Below are 8,465 nucleotides of genomic sequence, written 5' to 3' on the forward strand. Positions count from 1 at the left end.
GCCAAGGGCAGTATTGCCAGATAAAATATAGGACTCTCAGTTACATTTGAATTTCAGATAAACAGCAAGTCACCTTTTAGTATCAGTATGTTCCACATATGGCATGGGACATAATGATACTAAAAATGATTGTTTTTCTGAAATCCAAAATAACTAGGAGTACAGTCATCCCTCAGTATCCATGGGATTGGTTCCAGGACCCCTCCACGGATACCAGAATCCATGGATGCTCAAGTCCCTTATATAAAATGTAGTAGTATTGCATAAAACCTATGCATATCCTCCCATATACTTTAAATCATCGCTAGACTAGTTATAATACCTAATATAATGTAAATGCTGTGTAAATAGCTGTAAATACAATGTAGATACTATGTAAATAGTTGCCGGGTATGCAGCAAATTCAAGTTTTTGGGACTTTCCTGATTTTTTTTTTCTTTCCAAATACTGTCAGTCCATAGTTGGTTGAGTCCGTGAATGGAAACCCATCGATAGGAGTACCAACTGTATTGTATTTTTTATTATTTATTTATTTATTTATTTGGCCACGCCGCATGGCTTGTGGGATCTTAGTTGCCTGACAAGGGATTGAACCCAGCCCTCAGCAGTGAGAGTGCGGAGTCCTGACCACTGGACTGCCACGGAATTCCCTATATTGAATTTTTTTTCATTAAAGTTTTTATTTTGAGATAATTGTAAATTCACATGCACTTTTCAGTTTTATGAAATAATTCAGAGCTTTCCTGTACCCTGTACCCAGTTTCCCTCACTGGTAACATCTTGCAAAGCTTTACTGTGATGTCACCGCCGGGATATTGACATCGATATGGTCAAGATACAGAACAGTCCCATCACCACGACTATCCCTCCTGTTGATCTTTCACAGCTGCACGTGCTTCTCCTTTCCCACCGTGCTAAACCCCTGGCAACCACTAATCTGTTCTCCATTTCTAAATTTTGTCCTTTTGAGAATGCTGTGTAAATAGTATTGTATAGTATGGAACCATTAGAGACTGTTGTGTGTGTTTTTTTTTTCCACTCAGCATAACTCTCTTGACATTCATCCAAGTTGTTTCCTGTATCTGTAGTTCTTTTCTGTTGCTAAGTAGCAGCCTGTGATATGGATATACCACAGTTTGTTCAACCGTTCACCTCTTGAAGGACGTATGGGTTGTTTCCAGTTTGGGCTGTTATGAATAAAGCTGCTATGTACATTCATGTACAGGTTTTTGTGTGGACATAGTTTTCTTTGGGATAAATGCCCAGGAGTGTAGTTCTGGGTCATATGATACTTGCATGTGTAATTTTTTGGAAACTACCGAACTCTTCTAGAGTGGCTGTACCATTTTACATCCCCGCCAGCAATGTATGAGTCTCTCTGCATTCTTGCCAGTATTTGGTGGTGTCGCTATTTTTTATTTTAACCATTCTGATGGGTAGGTAGTGATATCTCATTGTGCTTTAATTTGCACTTCCTGAATGGTTAATGATGTTGAACATCTTTTCATGTGCTTATTTGCCATCTGTGTATTCTCTTCTGTAAAACGTCTGTGTGTGTCTTTTGCCCACTTGCTAACTGGGTTTATTTTAATAGACTTCTTATTGTAGAATAGTTTAGATGTACAGAAAAATCGTGATGATACTTACAGATTTCCCATATACCCCACACCCTGTTATTAACACCTTATATCAGTGTTGTACGTTTGTCACAATGAATGGATCAGTACTGATACATTCTTGTTGACTGAAGTCCATACTTTATCCAGATTTCCTTTGTTTTTAACCTAACACCGTTTTCCTCTTCCAGGATCCCATTCGGGATACCGTATTACATTTAGTCATCATATCTCTCCTTAGGAACCTCTTGGCTGTGCCAGTGTCTCAGACTTTCCTTGTTTGTTTTTTTCTTTGTTTGTGTGGGTTTCGTTTTTGTTTTTGTTTTTGTTTTTTTGGCCATGCTGCATGACTTGTGGGATCTCAGTTCCCCGACCAGGGATTGGATCCGGGCCATGGCAGTGAAAGCCTGGAATCCTAACCACTAGGCCACCAGGGAACTCCCATGACTTTCCTTGTTTGTGATGACTTTGATAGTCTTGAGGAGTACAGGTCAGATATTTTGTAGAATGCCCCTCAGCTGGGATTTGTCTGATGCTTTTCTCATAATTACACTGGGGCTTGGGTTTTGGGGAGGAAGACCACAGAGGTAAGTGCCCTTTCTCCTCATATAGCAAATGTATATACTATCTACATAGCTTATACTGTTGATGTCAACCTTCATCACCTGGCTGAGGTAGAGTCTGTCAGGTTTCTCCACTGCACAGTTACTATTTCTTTATCCCCCCTTTTCGTACTGTATTCTTTGGAACTCCCCGTTTGTAGCTCCACACTTAGGGGATGGGGAGTTATCCTCCACGCCTTGAGGGTGTTTATCTACGTTAATTCTTTAGAATTTACCTGCAAGGTAGATTTGGTCATTCTCTCGCATTTATTTATTTGTTTGTTTAATCAGTCATTTATATCCGTATGGACCCATAGATATTTATTTTATACTTTGTGTTATGATCTAATGCCACCTTATTTATTTTGTTGCTCAGAATGTCTTGCTTTGGCCATTGGGAGCTCTTTCAGTGGTGTCCTTTTGACATACCCCCATGATTGTGTGGGGGGTTTGTTTTTTTTTTTTTTGGAGCCCTCCTTACTTCCTGGCACTCTATGATTCTTCAGGCTCATCCTGCATATTTCCTGTTCCAGTGCTAGAACCAGTTGCTCCTCCAAGAAGGAGGCCCCTCTTATTGAAGAAGGATATTGAAACCAAATTTGGGTTCCATTGTTTGTCTTTTCACCGCTGAGTTTTAAGAATTCTTTGTGTTTTCTAGATACTGGTCTTTTGTCAGATTGGTGCTTTGCAAGTATTTTATCCCAGTCTGTCGCTTGTCTTTTCATCCTCTTAACAGAGTTTTTCACAGAGCAAAAAGTTTTTAATTTTGATGCAATCCTATTTATCAGTTTTTCCTTCTGAGAACTTTTGGTGTCAAGTCTCTAAGAACTCATTGCTTACCCCCAGTTCCTGAAGACTTTCTCTTATTGTTTCCTAAAAGTGTTGTATTTTACTTTTGCATTTGCTACATTTACATATACTCAGTCTGACAACCGTAGCCAAGAGGAAACCTTGGCTTGGTGGCAACCTCCAGGGGCCCAAGGAGACACCTTGTTGCATAGCTTCAACTGAAGTTATCAGCTCAAAACAGTCTTCATTGAAGTGAGACAGAGGCAAATCACTTTCCTCAAAGTGGGAAAAAAAAAAAAAAATCTAAGATTATTCAGCTTGAGGGCAGGAACTATTCAGTTGTGGCTATAAAGTAATAAAATGCATTTTTTATGAATGGTTTATGGACTTATAAAAATCACCAACTTTGGGCTGGAAGAGAACGTCACACTGATGTCTCTCTGGTTCCTCTAGTTCTAACATTCTTTTATAAACAAAGTCAGTAAGTGCTACTTGCCGCACAGCAGCAGCCTGTATATTACTGTTTAAAATGTAGATTCATGACCCCTCTGATTAACTATCTTGGGTTTGGATCCGAAATTTAAAGAATCTAGTTAGCATACCCTTCTATTCATTAGAGTTTGAGAATCACTGTCACAGCCTGGCCTTGTTATTTTATTGTCAGATCATCAGAAACAACTAAGGAGTTTTCTCAACTTTTGATGCCGACGTGTCCACCAGGGGTTGAGAACTTCTGTCTCCAAAAACTATGTATCCTCGTAGCACCTAATGCCTTGATAGGCACTCAACACAATACCTTTTGAATACTGAAATATGATTTATTCTGGAAAGGAATGGGAATTCAGAATTGATGCCTAACAATTACTCCGACTTTAGATGTGAAATCCAGTTGTTTCATGACCCGTAGACTGCTTTTGCTCTTTAGGCAGCTTATTGGCCATTCGCATTATCTTTTGCACTGGAACATGGAGAGTCAGCAAACTACCACCAGAGACCAAATTTAACCCACTGCCTGTTTTTGTAAATAAAGTTTTATTGGGACACAGCCACACCCATTGGTTTACATACTGTCTCTGGCTGCTTTTGTGCTACAGCAGAACTGATTAGATAGCACAGAAACCTTACAGCCCACACAGCCTAAAATATCTATCTGGCCCTTTACAGAAGAAAGTTTGTTGCCTCCTGTGCTGGAGCATTGAAAGGGAAAAAATAGACTGTTTCAGATTTTACCTTTTAAGCCTTTTTCTGGTAAAAGATTTGATATACCACTGCAACAGCAATAGCCAGTGAAATTAACTGGTGGTTTCTTTCTTTTTTAAAAAACATTAATTTATTTTATTTATTTATTTTTGGCTGCATTGGGTCTTCGTTGCTGCGCGCGGGCTTTCTCTAGTTGCGGCGAGCGGGGGCTACTCTTCATTGCTGTGCGCGGGCTTCTCATCGTGGTGGCTTCTCTCTTGTTGCGGAGCACGGGCTGTAGGCGCGTGGGCTTCAGTAGTTGTGGCTCACAGGCTCTAGAGTGCAGGCTCAGTAGTTGTGGCTCACGGGCTTAGTTGCTCCGCGGCATGTGGGATCTTCCCGGACCAGGGCTCGGACCCGTGTCCCCTGCATTGGCAGGCGGATTCTCAACCACTGTGCCACCATGGAAGCCCAACTGGTGGCTTTTTGAGAGATATCGTAAGATATTCTCTCTTTCTGAAACTACCTATCTGCGGGGTCTTCTTGGAAACCTAGAATTCATACTTCTTAAGGCAGTGTTTCTCAAAGTGTGGATGTCATGCTGTCTGCATCCAAATCACCAAGAGGGCTTGTTTAGAATGCAGGTTTCTGAATCCCACCGAAGACCTCCTGAATGAGAATTTCTGGAGGTTATGCCTGGACATGAGATTACTACCTCTCTTGTAACTATTGGTGTATCTGGTCTTGGTCTTTGTTGTAGCAGTCAGTGTGTTACATTTCTTTATTTTTTTTTGAGGTTTGAACCCAGAGTATTTATTGTCAAGGTAATATGAAGAAATGTTCATATTCCTGTGCTCTTCTTTTTCCTTTTTTACATATATCTCTTCTTTTTTGGATTTCCTTCCCTTTTAGGTCACCACAGAGCACCGAGTAGAGTTCTCTGGGCTATACTGCAGGTTCTCATTAGTTATCTGTTTTATACATAGTAGTGTATATGTGTCAGTCCCAGTCTCCCAGTTCATCCCACCCCACCTCCCGTTCCCCCTTGGTGTCCATACATTTGTTCTCTACGTCTGTGTTCAACAAGATATATTTGTTTACCTGCTTGTGTTTCCTGTTGAGACCGTGAACTCCTTGAGGGTAGGTATTGTGTTATTCATTGCTTTTGTATTCCGAGCCCCAGATCAGGCACATTTAATTGTTGTAGTTCTCAAAGGGTGGTCCATGGAGGCTGGGAGTCTCAGAGACCACTTTAGGGGTCACAAGATCAAAATTGTTTTCTTAATTGTATCAGGACATGATTTGCCTTTTTTGCTATGCTGTTGACATTTGCACTGTTGATGGAAAAGCAGTGGTGGGTAAAATTGCTGGGGCCTTATCAGGAATTAAGGCAGTGGAAACAGATTGTTCTACCAGTCACTGTATTGTCCACTGCCATGAATTTGTAATAAAAAAAAAAGTGCCAGTTTCACTTTAAAATATACTTCATGAAGAGTAAAAATTATTAATTTTATTAACTCGTAACCCTTTGTCACATTCTATGTGACAAAATGATCAGTATGCATGAAACAGTTCTGCGGGCTGAAGTACATTGGGGAAAAGCGTTCCTGGACCCAATTCCAATGTGTGTGTAGAGGCCTCCACACGCCAACAAGCAATTCTTATACGCCAGACATTCCCATGACTTCCTCCTTGGCTTCAATTAACTTGCTAGCATGGCTCACAGAACTCAGGAAAACCCATTTATTTACTAGATTACCAGTTTATTATAAAAGGATATAAAACCACAGCCAGATGAATGATAGAGATACATGGGGCATGGCCTGGGGAGAGGGGGCAGACCTTCCATTCCCTCTCCAGGTGCACCATTCTCCCCAGTCCTCACATGTTCCCCACCCTGGAAGCTCTTAGAACCTTGTCCTTTGGATTTTTAGTGAGGCTTCATTACAAAGGCATGACTCAGTCACTGGCCGTAGGCAAGGGATTCAACCTGCAGCGGGCTCTGCCCTCCCCAGAGGTTGGGCGTTGGGACTGAAAGGTCCCACCCTCTAATCACATGGTTGGCTCTCCTGGCGAGCAGCCTCCCTCCTTCTTTGGGATCCAAAAGTCACTTTCCCTGAAACGTTTTCAGGACCTGAGGACAAGAGACCAAATATTATCTCACTGCTTTTATAGCTCAGGAAAGTCCAAGGGTTTTGGGAGCTGTGAGCTAGGAATTGTGAATTAATATATACATTCATCTGAATGACCAAATAGTTTTCCCGTAAATCACAATATATTGCAGCTGGTCTCTTGAGGAAAAAGCACGTGACATTATTTGACTTGGTAACTGAACTAGCTACTCTTTTTTTCATGGAACATCATTTTCAGTTGAAAAGTACAAATGACAGACAAACTGTGGCTATGCAGATTTAGGTATTTGGCAGAACTTTTCTAGAAAAAGTGAGATTGTTGCTTCAAGGAAAACAACTGACAGTATTTGTTGCAATAATGAAATTAGACCTTTACAGGAAAAAGAATTTTGGAAGACTTCTATCTGCTATGAGCTTGACAGCTTCCCGATACTTAAAAGACTTCTAATTAGATTGGTGGTAATTAAAAAAATAGTGAAATATGTTAACATTTGAAAGGCTGCATAGCTCAATGAACTGATATTACAAATGACCAATGCATGATGTCATCAGTCATGCATGGGTAAAAGATCTATTCAAAGTGCAAGATAGACCAATGGTGGGGTTTTTTTTGGTTTTTGGCCGCACCTTGCGGCATGTGGAACTTCCCCAACCAGGGATCGAACCCACACACCCTGCAGCAGAAGCAGAGTCTTAACCACTGGACTGCCAGGGAAGCCCAAGACCAATGGGTTTTAAAGTATCAGAGTACAAAAATTCACTAATATGTTTTCAGATTCCACATTTGCAACTAACTTTTTCTTTTTTCGGTACACGGGCCTCTCGCTGTTGTGGCCTCTCTCGTTGCGGAGCACAGGCTCCGGACGCGCAGGCGCAGCGGCCACGGCTCACGGGCCCAGCTGCTCCGCGGCACGTGGGATCCTCCCGGACCGGGGCACGAACCCGCGTCCCTTGCATCGGCAGGCGGACTCTCAATCACTGCGCCACCAGGGAAGCCCCTGCAACTAACTTTTAAGAACCTACCATTTGTTGAATTTTATTGTAGTAGTAAAAAGAATACTCCACAATTATCTGAAAAGGCCATTAGAAGATTCCTTCTTTCTTCAACTACACAGTGTAGTGAGGCTGGATTTTCTTCATATACTTCAACCAAAACTAAAATTGTAACAGGTTGAATGCAGAGGCAGATATGAGAATCCAGTGGTTTTCTTTTTTTTTTTTTTTTTTTTTTTTTTTTTTTTTTTAATTTTTGTGTGGTACGCGGGCCTCACTGTTGTGGCCTCTCCCTTGCGGAGCACAGGCTCCGGACGCGCAGGCTCAGCGGCCATGGCTCACAGGCCCAGCCGCTCCGCGGCATGTGGGATCTTCCCAGACCGGGGCACGAACCCGTGTCCCCTGCATCGGCAGGCGGATTCTCAACCACTGCGCCACCAGGGAAGCCCTCCAGTGGTTTTCTATCAAGCCAGACATTAAAGAAATTTACAAAAATGTAAAGCAATGTCATCCTTTTCTGTGGTTTTTAAACAATTTTGGAAACTAGTTATTTTTCTGTAAAAATATTTACGTAAAATGGATTTTCTTATATTTAAATGAATTCAATGTTTAAATTTCTCGGTTTTAACATCTAGTACAGTAAATAGTGATAGATACAATCTACATAAACACTCTTTATAGAGTTCTCAATAATTAAAGGGTCCTGAGACAAAAAAAAAATTGAGAACAGCTAGTATAGAGAGAGGCTGCAACAGGGATTTGGAGAAAGAGGGCCTAAATTCAAGTTTTGGTTCTATCACTTAACTGCGATTTTAGGTAAGTTGCTTAGGTGCAGGCTCTGAAGACAGACCTTGTGTTTATAATATTGGCTCCATCGCTTGCTGGTAGTATGTGAGTCACTCTACCTCTGCAAATAGGGATAACCTACTTCACCAGGTTGCTGTGAAAATTCAATGGGATTATACTTGTCAAATGCTTACAGTTGTTACCCACAACATAGAGTTAAAAGCTAGCTACTGGTATTAGTTATATTAGCTAGTCATCTGACAGGATCCTAGAGGCTGAGGCACAGTCCTGACTTTCTTCATCCTCTCTGTGTTACCGAACCCAGGTCTGGCTGCTTGCCGCTGGAAAGCCAATTCTCGAGAGATGAG

Source organism: Kogia breviceps, chromosome 20 (assembly GCF_026419965.1).
Source record: "Kogia breviceps isolate mKogBre1 chromosome 20, mKogBre1 haplotype 1, whole genome shotgun sequence".
In the NCBI taxonomy this organism is placed as follows: domain Eukaryota; kingdom Metazoa; phylum Chordata; class Mammalia; order Artiodactyla; family Physeteridae; genus Kogia; species Kogia breviceps.